Source organism: Equus caballus, chromosome 6, assembly GCF_041296265.1.
Source record: "Equus caballus isolate H_3958 breed thoroughbred chromosome 6, TB-T2T, whole genome shotgun sequence".
In the NCBI taxonomy this organism is placed as follows: Eukaryota; Metazoa; Chordata; class Mammalia; order Perissodactyla; family Equidae; genus Equus; species Equus caballus.
In genome coordinates, this window is record NC_091689.1 from 97,290,939 (window position 1) to 97,305,007 (window position 14,069).

The window sequence follows — 14,069 nt, forward strand, 5'->3', positions numbered from 1 at the left end:
GTGAAGGACTTGCTGCTGTCAAAACTATTCAAAGCCTGTTCTAAATGACCTCCTCCAAAATGCAGACCCATCCATTTGTTAAACATTCCATTTAAACTTCATGCTTAGGGGCTGGCCCTGTGGCCGAGTGCTTAAGTTCGCATGCTCTGCTTTGGCGTCCGAGGTTCGCTGGTTCGGATCCTGGGTGCAGACCTAGCACCACTCATCTGGTCATCCGGCCATGCTGAGGTGGGGTCCCATATAGCAGAACTAGAAGGACCTATAACTATGTACGGGGGCGGGGTGGGGAGTGGAGGGTGGGTTGGGGAGGGAAAAGAAAAAGAGGAAGATTAGCAACAGATGTTAGCTCAGGGCCAAAAGACTTTATGCCTATTTCTTCCTTAAAATATGTCAGACTGAGATTTCTTGATCAATATTTTATAGAAGATTCAATAAAGTTGCAAGCACAGATACTATACTACTACCTAATGGAAAAAATTATCAAGAATAACATAACAGATTGTTAGTGGCCTCACATTATTGGAATTAAATGGGCATAACTTAAAATTTTTAATAAATGAACTATAGAGTTGATTTTTCCTGCCTGTTTTTAATTTACTTCTCCTCTGCCTTTACCCCTGGACGAGAATGAACGACTCTGGGTTAAGCTTCCTGAGCACAGTATTAACTCCTATCTATTGGTTCTTACACAAAAGCTGCATTTGAATATCTTAGCAAGAATCTGTATCTGTCTTCTGACAGATCTGTCTCCAGGAAACCAGATAGCTATATTGAGGGGCTTAAAGCAGGACTATGAGCTCCCTCCTTCCCACATCTTTTAGCTGCTCTTCGAGTGACAAAAAAACACTGGATGACCGGGCTGCATCGCCCCTGCTGGAGACATGAACCAGGACTGGCTTCAACATTACTCAAAACTGGACTTTTCATGGGAGCATTCTATGGTTTTCACTGTCTCTGATGAGTGATTGGTAAAAGCTTCTTTGAAAATCTTGCATGCTAAGTCCCTCCTCTACGTTCTATGATACAAAGACTTGGGGAACTTGAATCTGTTCACTTATTGAAGGCCCAGAGCAGGCCTTCAGGACAATCCTGCTTGGTTCCAGGTTCTCCCTGAGTGGCCCTTTGAAGTGAGGACGGTGGGCAGGTGGTATTTTGCAAGATGGCTACAACAATATTTCTGGTCCCACATGCTCTTGCAAACCCTGCTGCTTCCCCATCAATATCTCCTGCAGTCTATGTTCTTTCTTCTTGACCCTGGGCAGAACTTTGCGCATGCGTCAATGAATAGAATGTGGTAGAAATGACAGTGTGTGACTTCCAAGTCTAGGTCAAGGAGGCAGATGACTTCCACCTGCTTCTCTTTCTCTCTCTCTCTCTTCCTGAGCCACCATGTCAGAAGTCCAGCTCTCCTGAAGCCATGCTGTGTGAGAGACCGTGTGCCGAAACTACACTGAGACTGAGTAGCCCGAGGAGCCCAGCTGTTCCTGCCCCGGCTGACTGAGTCTTCTCAGCCTCGCACCAGACGTGTGCGTGAGCAGGACTGCAGATGACTCCAGCCCCAGTCATGAGAAAAGCTGAGCGAGAACCACCTTGTTGAGCCCAGTCAACCCCCATAACCATGAGAAATAATTATAATGACCACTGTTGTTTTAAGCCACGAGGTTTTAAGACAGTTTGCTAGGCAGCAACAGACAACCAGAAGAGAGGGCTAGCGAGTCACCCGTCCGGAAGAGGTTTTGGTAAGATGCCTCAATCTTCATAAAAGCTTGTAAAAAAACCTCCTTTGATAGCTGTAGTATACGTTTCCACTCTAAATGAACAAAATAGAACAACGTCCCTTCAGGCCTCGAGAGAAGACAGAACTCCAATGACCTGCTCCCAACCCTTATGAAAAGTCTGGTTCCAGGAGGCGATCTTAATGGAGAATTGTCTGAAGGACTTGCACTCATCTGGATTTTCTAGATGTATTCTCTGAGTCAGCCAAAATTTTAGAAAGTTTCAGTGTTAAACCATATTTCCTTGGTCTCCTATAAAATCGCTTTCAATGAGTTGCGCTATATGGGACGGGCCTCAGGTTTCAGCTGTGAGATGATATTAGAAAAGCCCTGTTGGATTTGCTGTAAGAACATCGTTGAGGACTGTTTTTACATCACTCAGTCTCCAGGTACAGAGCCCCATACCAGAGATTTATTTTAGAGCTAAGCTCCAGTAAAAGCGTGAGAAACTAGAATGCTTTGCCTTTGTAGTCAAGAGAACTAAGGCTGGCCTTCATTTTTTCAGCGGAAAACAAATCTGAATCTGCGGCTCAGATAATTATATGGAGCCCTATTGCCTGCATAACTCTTTCTCTCCGCTGACTTGTTTTTGTCTAATGTATGTTTCTAATGATCCTGGCTTCATTTATTATTTATATTTTCTATTTGATCATACATATGCTTATAAGCTTTTCCAAATCCCTTGTGAAAGAAGACATAATGGAAATAAAGTGAGAAGTAAATGAACGTATAAGTAAATTACCCTTCTGAGACATCACCAGATTGTTGGCCTCCCACAGGTCTGGTCTGATGATTAATCCATTTTTCCCAAATATGGATTAAGCATCTGCTCTGAGCCAGACACTGTATTAGGGAGGGTCTGAGCTAAAGAGATTTTTTTTAGAAATCACAGTCCTTGCCCTCAGGGAAATGGGATGGATGCCTGAGGGTGGTCCAGAAGTTAGGGGCCCAGCTGTATTAGGTGGTGATCTCAAATAGTGAGCTCTGTGAGGTTCCATGGTCACAGCAAAGCCACAGCTCCCAGTATTCTTCATAAATAAGCCGGGGGTGGGGACAGGGGTGAAGGTAGATATTAGATGAACATGCACTTTGGGTTCCTAGCCAGGAACTTTCGGGGGCTACCATCTTAAAAACTCCCTCCAGTTCTGGAGAAATTGTTGGCAAAACTTGCCCCTGAGACCTGCACTGCCCCTCCCGTGCTGACCAATCCATTAATCCCCTGCGAGACCGACACTCATAACTCTGGTCTGTGACTTGGCTGCTCATTCTGCTTCTGGACTGATTCTCTGACTCCTGCTCAGGTCATCCGCAATCTTCCTTTGTGCAGTTGGGTAGCCTTTTACGCCTGTCGCTCAGGACACAGCAAGGCCCTCCAGCCCTGCAGGCTCTCGGCTTCCCCTGCCATGGTGACAACAGACCCAGTCTGCCTTGTCAACCTGAACCTTCGCCTTCTAAGCCACCTCACTATTTCCAACAGCGTTTCGTCAACGCTTCTGTTCAGTCTCTGTCCTTCTTTGCTGGTGTTTGCCAGCAGGGGGCTCTGTACTCTTGTCTCCGGGGGTTCCCCCCACAGCTTGGGCTATTTTGCCCTCTTTTTCTAAGACAGCTGCCCCTCTCCACCCTAATATTGACAAATGTAGTTACTAATCCTATTACCCTAGAATCTAAATTCCAAAAAAGATGCTTGATTTGCTAACGCAAATATTCATAAATACTTTAAAATTAAATATTAAATCCCTTCTGGCTTCTCAAAATGCCAGGTTCTGGGTACTTAAAAATGGAAATAAGTTGTCTTTCTATAGGCCCTTGTCTACGGAGTTTTAACAAACCGTAGTACTCTGAGCTAAATTCAAATAGGTGTAAATTGCTTTTTTGAAATATTCATAAGCTGTCTTCCATTTACCTAATAAGAGATATGTGACCTCAGCTAATTTCCCTGGCAAATAACTCATTGGAAAGTGTGAGTACTCTTTCTGGCAAATAGTCCTCATGGCTGCCATTTGTTCTCAACAGAACGTAAAAAGGAAAAGAGAGTCCCCCTTTTGCATGTAGGAAAATCATTTTGGGGTGACTTTGGTAATTGACCACATCACCAGCCACTGAGCACTCTTTGCTTAATGATTACTTGAAGTGTCGATGCTACAGAATGAAACCACATTTAGGTGATGATGGCCCCGTGACTGCAACATAACTGTGAAGGTGGAGGTATCCCTCATCAACGTGGCACGTTTTGTCTCCTGCTCTCGCCCTCCATTAACAGCGTCCACCCTCCTTCTCCCCAATACTTTGTCAAAGAAATATCCACCTCTAAGAACTATCCCCAAAAACCCCCACAACTTTTCACATCAGTTTGGCTGCTGTTTTGAAGGATACCAGTCAAAAAGATATAATTTTGCATCCTGCTGTCCACCTGGTTGGGTGTGTCAGGTACGTCTTAGAGCAATACCTCCACGCTGTGCTTCTACAGAGAATAATCAAAGCAGATTTTATACACAACTCACTGCATTTCTCTACCCAGAACACATTCTTTCACAGCAGCTGGTTCCACATCTGCTACTTACCCATACCTTTAAGCACCACATTACCCCTTGCAACTGGCCAGTAGCTGTAGAAGCCATAAGCCACTAGACAAAGTCTGGAGGAAATCCACCTGTCTGCCAAAACGCACTATGCAGTTATTGCTACTGAACACCAAGGAAATATATTGAGCAGAGGACATAATCTAGTTATTTTTCTTACGGAAACATATCACCTGCCCATGCTAAAACTGAGATGACCAGCACTGGGGTTCCTCGAGCTCTTGAAAAACATTGACCTCACGGCCTACTCTATCAGTCAGAATGCTTTGTATTACAAGTGACAGAAAATCCAGTGTAAAGCAGTTGAAACAACTAAGTCAAATTGTTAGCTCATGACTCATAACTCCAAGATCCAGACTGAAGGCTGGCTGGGAGAAGCTTGAACCTGCAGCACGAACCATGTCATTAAGGACTGGGTTTCTCTCCATCTGTCCACTCAGTGTTGGCTTCATCCCCTGTCTCTACACCAAGGCCCTCGGGTAGTTCTAGAATCCTCCCATGAGAACAAAACGACAGCAGCAGTTCCAGCACATTCCATCACACCACACCATCCAGGCAGATGCAAGTAGTTCCTGAAGAGCTGAGAGGATTTCCTAGAAATCTCAGCAAACATTCCTTGCATCTCATCAACTGTGACTAACACACATGACCAACCCTGAACAAATAACTGAGACCTACAAAATGAGATTGGAGCTAGGGTGGTTGTCTCCAAAGAAAATCAAGATGGGGGGCTGGCCCCGTGGCCGAGTGGTGAAGTTCACATGTACTGCTTTGGCGGCCCGGGGTTTCACCATTTCGGAGCCTGGGCACAGACCTAGTACTGCTCATCAAGGCATCAAGCTGAGGCTGTGTCCCACATAGAAGAACTAGAAGGACCTACAACTAGAATCTACAACTATTTACTGGGGGGCTATGGGGAGAAGAAGAAAAAGACTGGCAATAGATGTTAGCTTAGGGCCAATATTTAAAAAAAGAAACAAATCAAGATGAGGAATGGATTTTGGGTAGTGGAAACAATGTCCACAAAATCTTCTTATCCCTGTGCATTTACCCCGTCTTTCCCAATTCCCCATGCTGCCTGACGCCAGGGAAAGAAAACTGTGCTCGTCTGAACTGATGCAATTCCTCTGTTTTCAACCAGTTTCCTTGGGTTATTTCATCTACTGCCGAGGCCTTAAACACCATCCACATGAGGATGCCTCTTGAGGCAGTACCTTCAAGCTGGACCATTCTCCTGAATGTTAAAGAGATATGCTCAACTCTACTAGATAGCGGCATTTGTTTTACTCAAAAGCATTTGAAACTCTTATTCTTGAAAAAGAATTCTTATCTTTTAGAAATACATGCTAAAGTATTTACAGAAGAAATGATATGATATTTGGGATTTGCTTCAAAATACTCCAGTGGAGAGAGGGGATTGTGGGTTTAGCTGAAATCAGATAGATGAAATGGTAGTTGTGGAAGCTACAGGTGAGTTCACATGAAGCTATTATACTATTCTTTCAACTTTGGTATATGTTTGACACTTTTCATGAGAAATTTCCTAAAGCACCTGAAACTCGACATGTTTCTGAAAGTTAAATAGATTCAGCCACACAGATAGACTTAAAATAATAAGTCAAGTGCTGCATCTCGATGTCTTGGTCAACGACAGACCACATGCACAACCGTGGTCCCATATAATCTTATAATCTAATCTTATAATCTAATCTGTGCCTTAGAGCCTAGGTGTGTAGTAGGCTGTGCCATCTAGGTCTATGTACCTACACTCTGTGATGTTCATAAAAATAACGAAATCGATTAACGAGCCATTTCTCAGAATGCGTCGCTATCACTAAGTGACACGCGACTGCACTGGCTTTACAGGAGAAAGGATGTCTCTCTTTCCTGTGAAAGTCAGCTGTGTCACTCCGCAGCGTCAGGCCCGAGTTCTTCCATCTCGTTGCTCCGCCATCCACAGGGTGCTCTCTTGGTCTACACGGTCCCACATGGCTCAAGGTCATATCACATTTTGACCAGCAAGAAGGAAAAGAGGAAGGGGTATGCTACTCCTTGAAGAGTGCCACCCAGAAGCCACAAATATCACCGCTACTCTGATCCCATTACCCAGGACTTAATCACGCGAGTCCTCTAGCTGCAAGCAAGGCTGGGAAGTATACGGCCTTTCTGGGCAGCCACACGCCAAGCTGAAGACTCTGTTGTTGTTGCTTTTTTTTTTTAACAATCTCCATTCTTTCGGGGGGGTGAGGAGGGGGGAGATTGGCCGTGAGCCAACATGTGTTGCCAATCCTCCCCCCTCTGCCTAAGGAAGACTGTAGTCGAGCTGACATCTGTACCAATCCTCCTCCACTCTGTATGTGGACGGCTGCCACAGTATGGCCTGATGAGCAGTGCGCAGGTCCAGGCCTGGGATCCAAACCTGCAAACATCGGGCTGTCAAAGCAGAGCATGCGAACTTAACCATTACACCACTGGGCTCGCCCCTTTTCCTTTTTTTTTTTCGGTGAGGAAGATTGTCCCTGAGCTAACATCTGTGCCAATCTTCCTCTATTTTGTATGTGGGATGCCACCACATCATGGCTTGAGGAGCAGTGTGTAGGTCTGCACCCAGGATCTGAACACTCAGCCATTGAAGCAGAGCACACAAATTACGCCACCAGGCTGGCCAAGACTTCTAATACTAAGAAAGAAGAGTTATTGAGGGGCCACTAACGGTCTCTGGCCTATTCTGCCCTGTAGCCACCACAATATCCACATGCACCCTTCCTCCACACATTTGTTTCCTCCCTGGGGTCAGAAACCACCAAAGTCCCATCCAGTTTCTGCATCCTGCTAAATCACAATCTCTGGATGTCCACATATAATTCCTTATGGTCTGGCAGCCTATAAACTAGAAGACAAGTTCCTTGCCTCCAATCTTTCTGCTATAAGTTGTAGAGCAGGAATGGGATAGCCAATATATTTTTTTAAAACAATCTACTTGAAAAAGAGACGAATGGGGAAGACCCAGGTGCCTGTGGTTCACAGCAGTCATCAAACCCAGCAGGGCAGTCATTGCAGTGTTCCTGCCCTGGGACTGGAGTAAATTCCCAGGTTATCCCACTTGGCGTTGCTATTCCTGCTGCCTGGGAGTGGGTGGGCGGGGGAGGTGGGAACCTCTCCCTTGAATCCTTCTCCCTTCCTCTCCATGACCCTAGGTGTTGTCCTGTGGGAGGGTCTTCCTGTCCATTCTTCTCTGTGGCCACATCTGAAGTGGGCTTTGCAGAACGTATCCTCCTTGGGGCTGTTTAGTTTTCAAAAGGGACGTCTGTGGTACAGGCTTGGTGGCCTCCACGCAAGCAACCACACAGCCAAAGGTTTCCTCTAGACATCTTTTAAGTCCGAGGACTGATCTTTTATGGAGAAGGCATGGAAACAGACTCTCCACTGTAGCCTCCAGGAAGGGGCGCAGGCCTGGCAACACCCCGCTTCCAGGCAGTGAGACCCGCGTCAGACGTCTGACCTCCAGAACTGTGAGATGATAAGTCTGCGTTGTTTTCAGCCACTGGGTTTGTGGTAACTTATTCCAGCAGCCACGGGAAACCAACACAGGGCCCTCCTCCTTGTGAACATAGGGAAGCTGTGACACCACCGAACCCACGGAAGCAGGTAAGGTGAGGGGGGTGAGGAGGAGCCTGTGGGTGACAGTGCTGTTCCTGACTCTGAACCCACTCCTTGCACCATATGGAGGTAAATGCCAGAAAGCCAGCAGAAACAGGCCCAGACTGCAGACTCTGCATCAAATCTCTCTTCTGTTCCTGGCTTTTCAAGTCCTGGCACAATTCTCTGACTTCTAATGTCTGCCTTTGCCCCTCACCCTCAGTCTGCAGATCCAGCTCCTCATGTGGCCCCATGCTGGGCCTGCTCCCTTGATTCCTGGGACATCACAGCTTCAGGCAACGGGGCCTTCCCAGCAGTCCTCAGGAAGAAGAGAAGCAGAGATTCAGGGAAGAACAATGTTGCGAATCGGGGATCATGTTACCAAAGACTTAGCATCAAATAAATCCTAGATTTGCCCCATTAAATAACGAAAAAGCAAAGAAGCAACTAGAAAAGGCTGTAACACCTAAAAATTGTAAGAAGCTGCTCAAATCTTATAAAACAGAAGCCACTGTCTTATCCACATAGATTTCCTAAGAAGATTGACTGTACTATGAAGGACGTAATCAGCAATTCAATTCAACATTATTAAATCATAAATTTGACTTACCCAGGGCAAATATGCTCATTGTATAAGTATTAATTACTAATTAGACATTCAATTAATGCCTTGCTGATGACTTCCTTGAATTTAGAATAACTTTGGGGGAAAATCTAGGGGACTTAAGTCTCATTAAAATAATTACTCTGGGGCTGGCCCCAAGGTGTAGTGGTTAAGTTCGCACACTCTGCCTCAGTGGCTGGGGTTCACAGATTTGGATCCTGGGCAAGGACCTACACCACTCGTCAAGCCACACTGTGGCGGTGACCCACATATAAAATAGAGGAAGATTGGCACAGATGTTAGCTCAGGGCTAATCTTCCTCAAGCAAAAAAAGGAAGATTGGCAACGGATGCTGTCTCAGTGAATCTTCCTAACCAAAAAAAATTACTCTGACAAGTGATTATTGTTGCAGCATCTATAAGTGAAAAATTGTGAACAACTTAAATATTCAACAATAGAGTAATAAGCTAAGTCAGTTATGCACAGACATAAAATATTATTTGATCATTCAAATTTATCTTTATGAAAAAATCTCAATAACACGAAAAATTGCTTATTTTATAGTAAGTGAAAAAAGCAAGATGGAAAACGATACACAGTATTATTTCAACTTTGTGAGAATGTGCATTGAGAAATGTCAGTGCACAGTTACACAATGGATAATATATATGCATTCAAGCGATACGGAGGAATATTTATTGATACAGATTTTTACATTATATCCTTGGGTGAAAGGGGGGCATATATTACAATGCCATTTTTTTAAAAAGATGTATATTTATACATTTGCATCAAAATATCTGGAAAGATATGTGTGAAATGGTAATAGGATTAGCTCTGAGTATAAGGCTAATTTTTATTTTCCCCTTTTTACTTTTAGGCATTGTCAAAATTTTTCCATAATTATCATATATTAATTTTCTATGGCATAAAAAAATACACAGCTATTTCCAGTCATGGAAAAAGCAAAGGAAAATATTCAAAGAAAATATCCAAAATGTTAACAGTAGTTGCCTCTACACAGTGATTTCTCTTCTACTCTGTACTTTTTCATGCATTCCTACATTTCTTTAAAGGATCTATTCCTATCTTTATTTTTATTAGTGGCTAAGTTCTCTTTTACCCGATCTTAATAGAGCCATGCTCTCTGTGGTTCAGCCAGTACCTCCTGCTGCTCCTTTCGTATCCCTTCATTTTCAACCCTCCTGCAAGTCTTTGCTTAGCTATGTCTTCTGGACGATTTCAACATCAAATTGACTCTGATAATCTTTTTTTTTTTTGAGGAAGATTAGCCCTGACCTAACTGCTGCCAATCCTCCTCTTTTTGCTGAGGAAGACTGGCCCTGAGCCAACATTGTGCCCATCTTCCTCTACTTTATATGTGGGACGCCTACCACAGCATGGCTTAGCCAAGTGGTGCCATGTCTGCACCCGGCATCTGAACCAGTGAACCCCAGGCCGCTGAAGTGGAACGTGCGCACTTAACCGCTGTACCATCGGGCCAGCCCCTAACCTAAGTCTTTGAATTGGTGAGTGTAGTTGGAGATGCACTGGTTGTGTTCTGATGTATTTGGACATACACTATCATCCTATTTTGTGTTTTCTATTTATACTTCTATTTTTCTTTCTTTTCTCCTTTCCTGGTTCCAGTTAGATTAGCAAAAATTTCCATCTCCCCACCTTTTTTCTCCTGGTGTGAAGGCTATATATCATGTCTCTCTGATTTTGGAGGTTACCTTTAATTTTTTGAATAATGTATTTAACATATATAACAGTATAACATACAATTTTTTTCTAACAACGTCTGAAGTTATTTAATAGCTCTATCATACTCCAGAACAGAGCTTTAGCACAGGCTATCTCTGTCTATTCTACTCTCTTTATCATGCTGGCTTTTGCCTACATATTTATTGCCTCTTGGTTGCAATATGGTTGCCATAAGGCCATTAGGTACCAAGTTTACATTCAAGGCTGAAAAAAGGGAGAGGGCAGGGAGAAAGTTTATATCTATCCTACGTACGAAGAAAGCAAACACTTTTCTCCTGTGCTCCTAGCAGAATTCCAACGAGGTTGCATTGGCCAGAACCAGGTCACAATGCTGTCCTAGCTGCAAAGGAAGTGAGGAAAACTAAGGCAACAGTGTTTCCCAGTAGATCAGGATTCCATTCCCACTTCAGGCAAAATTCAAAAATGGTTCTTAAGGAGGGAACAAAATGCATCCGTTCTAACTATGACCTAGAGTAAGTCACTTTCCCCCACTGTGAAATTAGTACTTGCATAGATTATCTTTGCTGGTGATGTAAGTGATGAAGGCCTGGGTCAGGATAATAATAGTACAATAGAAAGTATTTGAGAAATATTTAAAGGAAAATTCAAGAGGTTTGAGACTGAATGAGCCCAGGCTTTTCCACAATTTGCATTTTTTTTCACTTTTTTTTAAAGATGGGCACCTGAGCTAAAATCTGTTGCCAATCTTCTTTTTTGTTTCTTCTTCTCCCCAAAGCCCCCCAGTACATAGTTGTATATTCTAGTTGCAGGTCCTTCTAGTTCTGCTATGTGGGATATCACCTCAGCATGGCTTGACGAGCGGTGCTGGGTCCACACCTAGGACCCAAACCCGTGACCCCTGGGCCACCGAAGAGGAGTGCATGAATTTAACCACTCAGCCACAGGGCCAGTCCCTCCTTTCATTCTTTTCAACACTACCTAGTAAACCCCTATATTTCAGTCCCAATTACTTTTGCCTGTTTATTCAAAGATTTGTATAGTGGGACCAACACTGCTCTACCACCAACCTATTTAGGTTTAGGTTTTCTCTTCTGTAAAAAAAGGGGGGACTTGGATTCATAGATCCTTCTCAGTTCTGAAATTTGTTGATTCTTTTTACTGATTAAATTAAGTCAAGATTCATTGAATACCTTATACAACTAAGGCATTCTTCCAGATGCTATGGGAATATAAAGATGAGTAAAATGTGTTCCTTGACCTCAAGGAATTCACAGAATAGTAAGCGTGATAGAAGGGCTTATCGTCCTCCTCCGTCTCCTCATCACCTACCTTCTTTTCTTCAGCTCTGCTTGCTTCCAAGGCCCATCTTAATGCTGTTGGAGGCTAGTGCAGAGTTTGTAACTTGATCTAGGTAGTTCCATTCCTGGCCCCATGTAATCGGGATTGTTTACTGAAGAAGAGAGACCACATACAGAAAAAGGGGTGAGTGGCAGGATTAGCTTAATTTGGGGAGGATCCATGAAAATGAGATGGAGTTTGGGATACAGCAGCTTGCTAGTCAGAACCCATGCTCCATAACAGCTTACCTAGCTCTTGAGATGCAACATTTCTTCTTGACTTTGAGTGACGAGCAGACATTTTTAAAAACTGGTGTAAGTGCTCACTGTTAATTTAATCACTGAATTGGCCTTGTGGAAGGCTTAATCAGAGTTGACTAACACACTCTAATCTCATCACCCTTGAGCTAGAATTTAGAACAAGGCAGGTTCTGATGTAAGCCCAGCCTAGAAAGATCCTTTCTCTGAAGTCCCTGGTCTCCAAACAGGTGGATTAAATCTTTCTGATCCCACAAGAGAACATATATACGAGGTAACTTTGCTCATTTCTACACTTTCTGTGCTAGATATTCTCCTCTGCCCCTGCGAATCCACTTTCCACCCTTTTCCACCCTGCTCTCTGCCCCAGTGGGTGACCTTCTTGGACCATATCAATGGTACCTCTTTCCCTCTGACTTCCAGTTGGGTTTAACTGATGGGAGGCCCTACTAGGAGGTCTAAGGTCGAGAGAGGAGTAATATCAGGTCTTTGTTTTCCGGGTGCTCTGCACTGTGCCTCCACGGCAGGCCACAGCAGAGTCGGGCACCTGCTCTCACACGTCTCTTCCTGAGTTTTAGTTGCTGACTACTCCTTTGTCCCTCCAGGCTTGCCCTACAGTGCTTCATCATCCTTTATTGGTGTCTCCTAACTCTGCCCACACCCTCATAAATGGTTACTCCATTAAATTCTCCTCCATTTTTCCCGTTGAGTGTGCCATCTCTTTCCTGCTAGGTTGTGACTGACACATCCTCCCAGAGAATGCTAAAGTGATATCTGTGCTTCTAAGGATTACCAACTCCCCCATCCCCCACACTGTACATATACTTTCTAATTTGAGTTGATGCATATAAAGCATTCATCTCAGGGACTGGCACACATTACTCTATGCTCAATAATTGTTGGCCCCTTTCCATTCCTCTCATCCTTAACCTAATGCTCCATTTGAGGTAGATATTATTATCCCCATTTTTTTCAACAGGTCCCATTGAGGTTAAGTAACTCTTGCTCAAAATGGCACAGTTGGGTCAAAATGACAGAGTTGGGTCTCAAACCTCTACTTTGCCTTCTTTGGTTTCTGCCTGTTTTCCAAACTTGCTTCTAAAGCCTTTTAGTCAATTTTGTGAGTTCACCAATATCCTCACAATATGTTTCCTTATTGTTTATGTCAATTTGAGTCTTGTTTCTTTTACATGCAGCTGAATGCATCCTAAATGATATACTATGGTGAACCTATGAATTTTCCAATGTTAGACCATTTTTGACCTATAAAAACTACAATTTTATATGGTTCAGTCTAACAGAACTTGGTGACAGAAGTGCAGTGCTTGAAATGTGTGAGTGACCAATTCAAGGAGAGGCAGTGGAGGGTGGGATGCCCCATTTTTCTAGGCGTGCAGCAAGCCTTTCTTATTCAACCATAGCAAAATAGTTGGTTTGACCCATTGTCTCTGAAGGGGAGCATACAAATCTCATCACTGAGATATGGAAACATATTAGACCACATACTTTTATATTTTTTATTTAAAAAATTGAAAAATTAAGTTTAACGACTATTTAATATATGAATTGACACTATTGTTCTTACTTAATTCATATGTCAAATGGTTTCATGTCACTCAGGTATGTGGCAGGCATGAATCTAGGTTTTTTGTGGCCTGATACAACCGTATTTTGGGAGCTTTCTTAAAGAAAAAGAACAAAAAATTATGAATCCAAAATAAGGAATGAAAGCAAATTGTTATTTAGAAGAAGAAAAGAAACACAGAAATTTCAATTTCATGTGATTTTTCTCATAAGGAGAGAAAAAATGGGGGGCTGGCCCCGTGGTCAAGTGGTTAACTTTGCATGCTCTGCTTTGGTGGCCCAGGGTTTTGCCGGTTTGGACTCTGGGTGCAGACATGGTACTGCTCATCAGGCCACGCTGAGGTGGTATCCCACATGCCACAACTAGAAGGACCCACAACTAAAAAAATATATATATACAACTATATACTGGGGGGATTTGGGGAGAAAAAAAAAGATTTGCAACAGTTGTTAGCTCAGGTGCCAATCTAAAAAAAAAAAAGAAAGAAAAAATGTGTGGTGAGTTGTTAATTTTATATGCCTCATTATTTAGTGTATTCCTGCCAGTAGAGACTTCCATTTTGAC

General features: G+C 43.4%; 1 long non-coding RNA gene across 2 annotated transcripts; it reads right to left on the reverse strand.

Annotated features, from left to right (window-relative positions):
- Positions 1-128: 128 nt before the first annotated feature.
- On the reverse strand, positions 129-13,260 carry LOC111774032 (uncharacterized). 2 transcript variants are annotated; one of them, XR_011440189.1, is made up of 4 exons: positions 11,912-12,052; positions 11,655-11,775; positions 8,211-8,312; positions 129-265 (listed from the first exon to the last, which is right to left on the reverse strand). It is a non-coding gene; the product is annotated as an uncharacterized lncRNA (long non-coding RNA). The 2 variants fall into 2 exon arrangements; XR_011440188.1 differs by lacking the exon at positions 129-265 and having other exon boundaries at positions 7,314-8,312; positions 11,912-13,260.
- Positions 13,261-14,069: the final 809 nt, after the last annotated feature.